The sequence below is a fragment of the Pygoscelis adeliae genome, unplaced genomic scaffold, assembly GCF_000699105.1.
Source record: "Pygoscelis adeliae isolate BGI_AS28 unplaced genomic scaffold, ASM69910v1 Scaffold116, whole genome shotgun sequence".
Lineage (NCBI taxonomy): Eukaryota > Metazoa > Chordata > Aves > Sphenisciformes > Spheniscidae > Pygoscelis > Pygoscelis adeliae.
The window spans coordinates 3,371,799-3,383,764 of record NW_008825080.1 but is presented as its reverse complement, the minus strand read 5'-3'; positions in this window follow the sequence as shown (position 1 = coordinate 3,383,764).

The following is an 11,966-nucleotide window of genomic DNA, read 5'->3' as shown; positions in this document are numbered from 1 at the left end:
ACACACCCCCATATGATAATTTAAGACCGTACTGTAATCTGCCTGTGAAATGGTTAACAGGGAAATAAATCGACATTCCTTTCTATGTGTGTTACAAACATTATTATCTCCAAGTCACATTTTAATTTCATACTTGATGCTTCAGCTCATGCCATGTTTTTAGTTAGCAATGGCCTATTAAGCTGCTAATTTATATACTGTTGTGAAGGCCTCTGTAAATGCTGCTCTACAAATAATAGAGCAGTGATCCATAACCACCTTCCATGTAACAGCACAGAGTCCACTGCAGCTAATATGAAAGAACTGCTGGTTGCTAGGTGCCAAAATGCTGCCTGCCTATTTAGGAACTGCTATAGTTTTGTCTCCCTGCTAAGATGACAAAAGTGTAATTAAAGATTAATCAAGAGCTACATTAGTGCCACAGTTTCCTGCAGACTGACTTTTGTTGCTCACCAGCAGTTAAGTGCATCTGCCTGTATTTACCCATTCTCTGGAGATTTAAAAATTTATTGTCATATTTACTAGGACAGCTACAGTAAGAGTTATCAAATCATGGAGGAAACTTGGCAAAATGCATATAATTTGCAATTGCAGATATGACTCTCTGTATTTATTTTTTAAACATTCCCCATATGAGAGAGGTTTTTAATTTCCTGCCACCACATACTTCATTCACTGGGATGAGGGGAAGAGGGCTTAGACCCAGACTGTTTTATCCTCTACTGAGGCCTCATTAACATAAAACTTTACATCATTTTTAATATTCTTATTTAATTCTAAGTTTTTTGTAAACTTCATTTAATATCATATAGACTCTTTTCTATTTAGATAGTAAACAACTTCGAGAGCTGCTGAAACCTTTAAATACTTTAATCTGTTTATTATTTCACATATTACTAAACTATATATTTAGATTCCTGAGATATCACCTTGATTATATGACCACTACTTACATATTTCTTGATAGAAAATTAGCACTTACTAGCAAATGGTTGTGCAGGGTTGTCTTCATTACATCATGTAGTAAAAGCCACAGAAGGATTTTGTTCAGAAATTTATTATAATTAAATAAATTCTGATTTTAATTTATTCTTCCCAAGTTGGAAACTTTTAAAATGATCCAAATCTTTCATAGCAAATACATTCCATTTCCTGGCTAGCTCTAGTAATAATATAAAGAGGATGGATAGGAAAACAGATGGAAAGATTATGGGACTTATCCAAGGTTGCATAACAAATCATTGGTATCTGAGAACAGATCTCAGACATTCTGTATATTGTGGAGAAACCTGTACTCTCTTTCACTGAGAGACTACAGATAATGTTACTTAAATATCTGCTCCAAAGCCTGCCCACCAGTCTTAGCAAGCAGTCTGTGTTGAGCTCTGTGCTACTTAGTATCCAAGCCCAAGAATAGATTGATTTGGGTGGGATCATGTCAAACATTGCATAATCACCGGCACATAGGAGAGTAAGTCTAGTATGCTAGTAAAAACGTGGTATTTCCAACACGTGAGTAGCAATCTTTACAGGGAGACCAAGAATAACCCACTTCCATTAATGAGATCAATACTTAAAATCTAACGAGCCAATAAAAAGCACAAAAAAGACAGTAAAAACACAGAGGTTGTGCAGCTTACTCTGAGTAACTTCATTTAAACCAAGCAGTCAGAATCCAAGTACAGGAAAATGCTGTATAAACAACTCTACTGTGAATGGATTAATAGTGTAAAACTCTGCAATCCAGCTTTCTTTCCACACCGACCCCTTTAATAAAAGAGATATGTATGTTATGTATTAGTTGGTTAGTAACTGAGGATTCAAGCATAAAAACTGTTGCTACTTATACATATATAAAAGTATATGTGTATATATATAACCTATGCATGTATATATGTGTATAAATATATACACCTATAGATTTTTGTAGAGTTGTAAGCAAGAAATTCCAGTCCTGGGGCAATAGAACAGGAATTCTGGGATGAAGAGTTTCTCTGGAATGGTCAAATTTACTCATAAAGTGGACCTAGAGGATAAAGCTCATTTCTCCAAGGAAAAAGCAGAAACTCTGGCATTTTCAAAGGAAAAGGAGAATTAGGCAACCACACACACCCCTCCCCCGCCCCGTACTTGTTAGAGATTGCTCCACATATTATGGCCCCTTTGATTTACACAAGGACAAAAGCTTGTCGATAATGGGCTTAACAATGAGCTTCTCATTTAGTACTTCCTAATCTTTTTGTTTCCTCTTCCTTTTGCAAAGATTTTTACAACACTTACAAAGATAAAGTTTGGATAAGTTGTTTTTTTTCTTAGATAGAATCTGGAGTTCAAATCCAGCTTTTTGTGAAGGTAATATTTTCTTCTTTCTTAATAACTACCATAAATAACAGCATAAAAGCTTTTTTGGCTCAGCACAAAGACTGATGAACCTCAAAAATAAATTATGAACCTCAAAAGTTTTGAAAAAAATCTGTTTATTGATCCAGTTTTATCTCTTGTGCCTAGAAACATGATATCTAAGTTCAGTGTCAATATGTGTTCCATATACCAAATACTAATTTTTCTTCCCATCCTTTGTTTTATTTTTCATGGAAAAAAAATAGTTCACAACTACAAGGCCATTATTTTTAGAAACTAACTTCTTTTACTCTCTGAGGGATGAGATGAGGAAGTTGCATCTTTTCAATACATCTGAAAAAGTCTTCTGTTTGTCTACTAAAAAATGCAACTTCTTATCTTACCCTCAGCAAGTTTGCAGATGACACCAAGCTGAGTGGTGTTGTCGACTCGCCAGAGGGACAGGATGCCATCCAGAGGGACCTGGACAAGCTCGCGAAGTGGGCCCGTGTGAACCTCATGAGGCTTAACAAGGCCAAGTGCAAGGTCCTGCCCCTGGGTCGGGGCAACCCCTGGTATCAATACGGGATGGGGGATGAAGGGATTGAGAGCAGCCCTGCCGAGAAGGACTTGGGGATACTGGTAGATGAAAAGCTGGATATGAGCCAGCAACATGCGCTCGCAGCCCAGAAGGCCAGTCGTATCCTGGGCTGCATCCAAAGAAGGGTGGCCAGCAGGTCGAGGGAGGTGATTCTGCCCCTCTACTCCTCTCTGGTGAGACCCCACCTGGAGTACTGCATCCAGCTCTAGAGCCCTCAGCACAGGAGAGACATGGACCTGTTGGAGCGGGTCCAGAGGAGGGCCATGAAAATGATCAAGGGGATGGAACACCTCTCCTATGAAGACAGACTGAGAGAGTTGGGGTTGTTCAGTCTGAAGAAGAGAAGGCTTCAGGGAGACTTTATTGCAGCCTATCAGTACTTAAAGGGGGCTTATTAAAAAGATGGCAGCAAACTTTTTAGCAGAGCCTGTTGCAACAGGACAAGGGGGAATGGCTTTAAACTAAAGGGGGGTAGATTGAGACTAGACATAAGGAGGAAATTTTTTATGCTGAGGGTGGTGAAGCACTGGCACAGGTTGCCCAGAGAGGTGGTGGATGCCCCATCCCTGGAAACATTCAAGGTCAGGTTGGACGGGGCTCTGAGCAACCTGATCTAGTTGAAGATGTCCCTGCCCACGGCAGGGGGGGTGGACTAGATGACCTCTTTAGAGGTCCCTTCCAACCGAAATTATTCTATGATTCTATGATCTTACAAAAATAGGAAAGTTACATTACAGCATGTGAAAAAGTAAAGGTTTGTGAAGTCAAGCTGTACAGATATTAATAATAATAATTGTCCAAGAAGCAGTTAAGAGTTGAAATAATAGGCAAAAGTAGGGCTCATCTTTCTTGTCTTCCAGACTGTTGCCCTTCTGGATTGATAACACCTTAGTTTCAATATGATGAAGAGTAACAGCTGCCAGAACTCAGATGTCACCATAATTATGTTATGGTTATAAATTATGGTATAACCACAACCATAAGTTATCTGAACCATAAGTTCAGATACTTTCTATAACATGGGAATTGTGGCTTCAAACACCCTCAGACTGAGAAAACCTGACAGACCACAGCTCCTGTTTCCAGGAAAGTGCCCAAACTGTTTAGATACTTGCAAAACTGGGTGACAGCTCTACCAATGACTGTGATCCTGAAGTTCTCCAGAGCTATTGTTCTTTTACTGGGGGGTTGGGGTTTTTTTTTTCCCTTTTTTTTCTCTAAATACAACTACTGGATCTTATGAGAAGCCATGCTGCCTTCTGACATCTATATTGTAAGAGCATAGGAGCAATAAACAGGAATGGCACCTTCCTTCTCACTGTGTGGTATTTTGCACTCTGGGTATGGTCAGAGTCTAATTTTAACTGCTGAAAGAACATGAAGATTGACCAAGGAAGCAGCTTTTGATAACTGGCAGAGGTGCTGGAGAACAGGCAGTCTAGACGACTGCCTCAGATTTTGGGAACCTCAATTCCACGTAGTTTCCATTAAAGAACTTTGGATTGTACCAAAGAAAAATATTTTTTTAAAAAAGAATTAATTTATATGCAAAACTAAATATGCTGTACTCTCAGTCTTGAGTTTTAAAGAAGTGATTATGTATTAAAATAAAACCCAAGTTATCCAGGATTAAGAAAGAACATATGTATAACTCAGTCACTTGGGATCAAACACTAGATCCAAAAGGCAGCTGCAAAGCACAGATGAACAATTTTGTGCAGCACAATTACCTTGATTGCAGCTAATCTGATTTGGGCTGCTGTATGTGTATGTATGTGTATCTAATCTTACATAAGGGTTGATGCCTTTGCTGGCTGAATTAGGTCAAAATACAAAAGACAAAATAGGTAATAAATAAGGAACATTATCAAAATTTTAAATCCACAATTGTACTCTATTTCCACAAACCCAGTGCTTTGATGAAAATTGTTTATTACATGGCTAAGTTCTTAGCTAGAAGGCATCTTCTGGGCTTTGAAGATTTTGCCATAGTCTTAGAAATAAAAAAAAGAAGAGCAAATTGCTGTGCTTTTCTGTAATTTTGTAAAACAGGGTGTTTCAAGATAAATTATACTAGCAGACGGTATCTGTCTTGTACCACAAAACACATGTAAAATACCTGTAATTTAGTCATTTCAAGGCATGCATGGAAAAAGGTAATAAACACAAACACATCCATACTAGTTTGTAGACATGCAGACTTCACAAGTTAGAAAGATCTCAGGCTTTTTAAATATCAAAGATGGGATCTGTGCTGCACACCAAACTACCTAAAATTGCCTTCAAATTTAAGGTGCAATTTATTTCAAATGGCATAAAGTTGTAGATAGCAGCACTAGCATACACAGACACACTGGATGTCTGTGTGTGTCAGTGACTGAGTTGAAAGAGAACTAATTTCTGGGTTATAGATACAGTTGTATTTAGATAGATGGTACAAAATGCATAGGTAGATATAAATATGTGACATAATATATGCTCGTAAAGTCCTGATTTAATTCCAGTTTTGCTTTTTCTTAATAATTTAAAATGCCCTTTTCTGTAAAATATTTTTTCTTCCAAACACTTTTCTTTCCAGATTCACACACTGTATTTCAAACTGTTATTATGTGTTCAGTGTGGTTTCCTGTAATTTTTTGCTCCTCTCCCCATTCAGGAAGCACTTACTGGACCCAAGTATATTTTCCTTTCTAATATTTGAAAAAGCAAAAAATAGGTGATTGCATTGTCTCTTGCTTTGCACCAAAAACTGTGACAGGAATGAAAAGGTGACTTGAGCAAGAAGAAGAATGGTGAACTTTAAATTGCCCATTAATGCATTGAATTTTATGAGGCAGCATTTATTCCCTTGAACTCACACCACCCTGAAACATGAACATATTTCTAGGAAAGACCTTTTCATAATGGATGAAGATACTTAACATTTTACTGCCATTTTTCTGTTTTACTAATATATTGTAACAGTACTGTTATAGTCTACATCATAGTTTATTTTCTTAAGACATGGGATAGAATACAAATACTTTTAAAGGCTATTTACTTCTCTTAGAGCCTGTCACAATTTTTGTCTTCAAAACACTTTCACAAAGGATGTCGTGAACATCGTCCTTTTTGAAAAATCCCAGTAAGCTCCTGTCTGTGTTGCAGGGCTCTTACATATCATACAGCAGTAGATTCCATACAGAGTCAGCCCCAGACTTGTAGGAGAGACAAGGGGTTAACCCATCAGCTCGAATTACACTTTCAAAATTGTAATTCATGATGGAAAATTTAATGTGCATTCAAAAAAAATCCCAAATATTTCCTTCAAATCCAAAATTGAAACTGATGCTTCTCAGTGTTAGAGAGTTTAAATAACTTTGTATTTTGTGAGCTCAAAAGATTGTGGTAAATTAAATTGGATTAATCATGTGATTCATTCATCCATGTGAATCATGGATGTGCACAACCTACCATACGGGCACAGAGGAAAATAGGAAGCTTTCCACGGAGATCAAGTTTGACTAAATCTATGCTCTTCCCTGTGTAAGCAATGAGTTTTATCACCATCAGCTATGTTAAATAAGTAGTTCCATGAACCAGAACTATATAATGCCTCATTTGAGATGTTGGAGTGTGTCCAGAGAAGGGCAACGAGGCTGGTGAGGGGTCTGGAGAACAAGTCTTATGAGGAGCAGCTGAGGGAGCTGGGGTTGTTTAGCCTGGAGAAAAGGAGGCTGAGGGGAGACCTCATTGCTCTCTACAACTACCTGAAAGGAGGTTGTAGCGAGGTGGGTGTTGGTCTCTTCTCCCAAGTAACTGGCGAAAGGATGAGAGGAAATGGCCTCAAGTTGCGCCAGGGGAGGTTTAGATTGGATGTGAGGAAAAATTTCTTTACTGAAAGAGTGGTTAAACATTGGAAGAGGCTGCCCAGGGAAGTGGTTGAGTCACCATCCCTGGAGGTATTTAAAAGAGGTGTAGATGAGGCGCTTAGGGACATGGTTTAGTGGGCATGGTGGTGTTGGGTTGACAGTTGGACTCGATGATCTTGGAGGTCTCTTCCAACCTTAATGATTCTACGATTCTATGATTCTATTATTTTCTAAGATTACTCTCTTGTGATTGGTTGAAAGCTCTGATTAAGGCTTTTCCCCTAATTAGGGTATTCATAAGGCCCCTCTTGCATGTAGGTTCTCTTATGTCCATAAACAGGAGTTGACAAGATGGCTTTTCCAATGGTTTGGGTATTTTATGCTTTTATTCCTCTGCCTGCTCTCTTGTACAGGGCAACTTGCATGAACTTTTTTATTTTTAAAATCCTTATTCAACTGTCAAAATCACGGTTGAAAAATGGGGAAGGCAAGATAGACACACAGCATGATCACAGAAGCTTCATTTTCTTCAAGTTCAGAACTAAGACTGGTACCAATTAAAACGGTGCTTGGATGGCCAGGAATCACTAAACACGACTGAAAACATGTGAAGGAACTAAGTGTCAGAGAAATGCCTAAGAATGAGCACCATCATTCCAGCAGATGCCATGCTCAAGGCAGACACAAAGTTACAGTGTGCCCAATTATCTTGTCATGGAGGAGGCTAATAATTGTCTTTTTAAACAGATAAATCCCTTGGTACATGTGAATTTTCCTGTATATCTGTTAACCTACAAGCATAGGAGCTTACCCCTGTTGCCGCCTTAAGCTGCCTTTCCGAACCAGGGCTGTGCTGCAGCCCTGCGGATTGCTGCTCCTGGGAATGCTGCTGCTTCAGGAGCAGGGATCCAGAAATGACATTTCAGCACTGGCCAGGCATATTTACTGGCTCTGGTGTGTCACTTCCAGAAGCACAGACATTTCAGTATGGCAGACTGATGGGTTGGAGGGTAAAAGAAGGTTACCCAATGGGTGGAAGCAGATAATGGGCATTTTATTACAAATGCAACTCTCTCTTTAAAGCTGTTATTCTCAAGGATTATTCAGGTGACCTTAGTCATGATTTTGACTTCATTAAGTGGAATTGCAACACTGTTCATTTCCACAACTGATTATGTATATGGGCAGTATTAACAGATTTAACAGATTAACCTCTTAACTGCTGGGCTTCTCTGAATAAAAGGATAATCCCTTTTTACGTTGCTTATCCTGGTTACCAAAATTAACAATTAAAGTGGAATGAAAGGTGGTTCATATTTCTGACACATTTAGATTAGTCTAAAGACAGTGAAAAAATTAAACAATAAGCTCTTGTTTAAACATCTATTAGTCTTACCCTGAAGGGCTGTAGAGATAACAAAGAATAACCTCGACTTGTTAACATGGTTTTTTTTCCTAACATACAAATTCTCTGCCCAGAACAAATATAAGATTTTCTGGTTGAAAAAAATAAACACAAAAAAAATTTCTTGAGCTGTCCTTCAGCAGAGAGAATTTTCCCTCCCTAGTTCAATAAGATAACTCAACATGGGCCTCCCTGCCTTTGACACCATTGCTGCTCTCAGATGCTTGACCACCTTCCAGGGCTTCAGGCAAGTACTTCACATTTACCTCCAGCCTTCATGGCAATTCACTTTGCTTTCTAAAATGCCAGTGTGGATGAGGAACTCCTTTGCCCTGCCTGTTGACTCCCCACAGTTCTCACCACAACCGGTGAAGAAAGGACAATGTTCTTAGAAATGGTTGAACATATCCCTCTTTCTAGGAGGCCTTTCCATTCCTGATTTGTGGTTGACGTGGAACAAGCCAGCAGATCCACAGGTGACTGGCATTCACTAGAGTATGATGTTGTTATGATTAAATTGCTCAGAGTCAACCCCTGGGCATTTAAACACCCCGAATAGTGTAGTTATATTTACATTATTAGCTATGGTCTTTCCTCACACCACAAATTCTGTCCAGTGATGCTGTTTTGAATTCTTCTTCCAAATCCAGGCATTTTATTAGCCTAAATATAAACATAATATAAATATATTTATGGCATACAATATAAGCATAAATAGATATTTACCTTGGAGAGGAGAAAAGTGTTGCAGATATTCAGTCTAAAATGGATGCCTGTGTCAAATGCTTTTGGAAGCAAGGAATGATAGCAGTCAGAGTATGCCAGTTTGCACTCCCTCTCAGTGGTAGTCACGTTGTGATTTCTCATGTTGAAGACATGTTTTAATTAAATAAGTTCCAATAGCTCAAAAAAGTTAGAAAAGACTTCAAAATGTCAATACTCTTGCCATCATGTGTTTCGTCCTCTCTCATACTCCTAACAGATGTGTTATGTGGTTTGGCAGAAAATAATTTATTGGACCTCTCCTCATGACTGTGATTTGAATGGGAAGTCAGCTTAATGCAACTGTTGCCAGTGATCGTAACTGCCTAAGAAAACATCATTGTTTTGAATATCCTAATTATTCATTAGCTGAATAAATGTCTTTTTCACGTGGGAATGTTTATCACTTTTGAAGATGAAATATTAGCTTCTTCCTCTTTCTATGATTTCCTTTCATTTGTGTTGATAGTCTCTGACTTACTATCTGTCCTGTCTGCAGTCTGTCAAAGGATACTTCCCAGATCAGAACAAACATTGCTTCACTTCCATTGCTGTACAATATTTGGCCAAATAATGACCATATGGCCATTATGTCCCTAAAACTCCTACATGCCATGGAAGGTAACAGCTCTGCTGTAATACTGCATAGCCCTGATTTTCTTGAGCTTCAGTCTGAAACTCAGTCTGAGGTTAGAGAACAAAAACAAAACTGTCACCTACAATGTCATTTACAGCTTTGTGCAAGGACACTTTTCTTATAAGCAAATTGATGGAAAATCAGTTCTATCATATTCCCAGTCATATTCAACAGTCAGACTGGGGGTGGAAGGAGAATAGACCTCAAGTCTTTGGTTCACTAACAAGTGCAACAGCTTTCAAAGAAGGTTGTGAAAATTCATCTTCAGCAATAATATTGCCTCTTGCTGCTATGGCGATTAAATAAAGAAGTATTCATATGAGTATGTTAATACTCAGACAACATGCTCTTCATTAGCTTGTTAAAAAAATAAAAGAGTGCTATCGGACTAGTAAAGAAATGTGTTCTTAAACAGTGCTTAGCTGTTATAATGAGTTCAGCTGAGTGACAGCCTACTGGAAGGGGAAGTGCACAGGAAAGGGTTTAGTGCTGTTTTTTTAACAAGATAGACTATTTTGTGCCATGTTAAACTTCTTTCATTTTTTTGCAGTAATAAGAATTTGATCTTATAAAGGCATAAGAGGATTTGACCAGTTTTGAGTAAAGATTCCAGCTGAAGGCCAGCTTGTGACTTATTTTGATCTATGAGCAATTGGTGAGACCACTTAAGTGAACAATTTTCCACTGATAGAGTTTGTGTTGTGGTCTGATGGTCATCAGCAGTGACAAATATTTACATTCCTAGGCTATTCACATACAAGAATTAACTTCATTGTATTATATCAGTGCCCTGTAAAACAGAACGATGAATAATCTTTCCAACAAAATGACAACAAAACCCCTGCATTCTATTTAAGACAAAAGGCAATTAAGGATAGTTGGTGTATACTATACCAGAATAACCTACAGCTGTCTAATAAATGACAAGCTCTGTCACTCAAATCCATTTTTTGATAGTTATCTGCCTGTACCTTTTGCTTGTGAAAGCTCCTGTATAGGTCATGCCAAATTTATTGCCATTTTTTCATACTCATTCCATGTGCAATACTTGATTCCTGTAGTTCTGCCAGTCTGGAAGCGCTAGGGTCTGTGGTATTTTATGTTGTTTATATTTGCCAGCTAAGATTAAAACAGTGGGATGAAATATCTCAGACACGTATGCCAATGACATTAAAAAACAGCTATTGAAATTAATAATTTTAGTTGTTAGGAAGCATTTACTAATAAATTACTTTGAAAGGTGAATATATTTCAGAACACAGTTTTAGATCAGAAATAGTGTCTTCATGCTTTAAATAGAGAAGAAATTGTGGTACACAGAGGTACGTTGTCTTGGGAAATTGATGCCAGCTAAAAGGTAAAATTGATGTTTGGGGTTTTTCAGAGCACAAAAATAGATAATTGGAAAGAAATGCCAGTTTCCTGGAATTTCTGCAAGTTTGATGCATGCTTTGTCTACTGCATGGGAGTGGAAGGATTTAATCCCTTACTGTGTGAAGGGAAAATGCTGTTACCTTTGAGGCTTAAGAATTTAGATATGTTCATTAACAGTTGGGTGGATCTCTAAGCACAAATCCCACACAGTCTATTCGCCTCTTTTGTGGTAAATGTGAGGAAGCTGGATGTTTCCCTTGCACTCAGTGGAACAGGAGGACTATTTCTAGATCTGGAGGGGGGGAGGGGGGGGCAATAATGCAGAAGAATGGATAGTTGCAAAGGCAAGGACCAGCAGGAGGAAGAGACTTCCCCTGAAGCCTGAGGTGCCCTTGCAGAACCGCTTCATCGCTCTGCAGGCAGAAGAGGAAAGTCCTGTCACACCAGGAGAAGCACTGGAGCTGAGTAATGCAGCCCCATCTGTCCCCCATATAACAACCAGCACCACTAAGAAAAGGCAGTGGGTGATAGTAGTAGGCGACTTTTTTTTTAGGCACCATTTGCCAACAGGCGCACTCTCTAGAGAGGTGTGCTGCTTACTGGGGGCTTGCATCAGGGATGTCACTGAGAGGCTACCAAGCCTCATCCAGTCCACTGACTATTATCTGCTGCTGTTGTTTCACGTGGGCACCAGTGACACAGCCAGGAGCAGACTGAGGACTATCAAGAAGGACTACAGAGCCCTGGGAGCGGTAGTAAGGGACTTGGGAGCGCAAGTAGTTTTTTCATCAGTCCTGCCCATCAAAGGGAAGGGGTTTGAAAGGGCCAGTTGAATCTGGCAAATCAGCAAATGGTTATGGGACTGGTGCCACAACCAGGGGTTCGGCTACTTAGACCATGGGACTCGCTTTGAGAAACCTGGTCTACTGGGGGCTGACGGGGTCCATCTGTCAAAGAAGGGGAAGAGCATCTTCAGTCATAGGCTTGCCAAGCTGG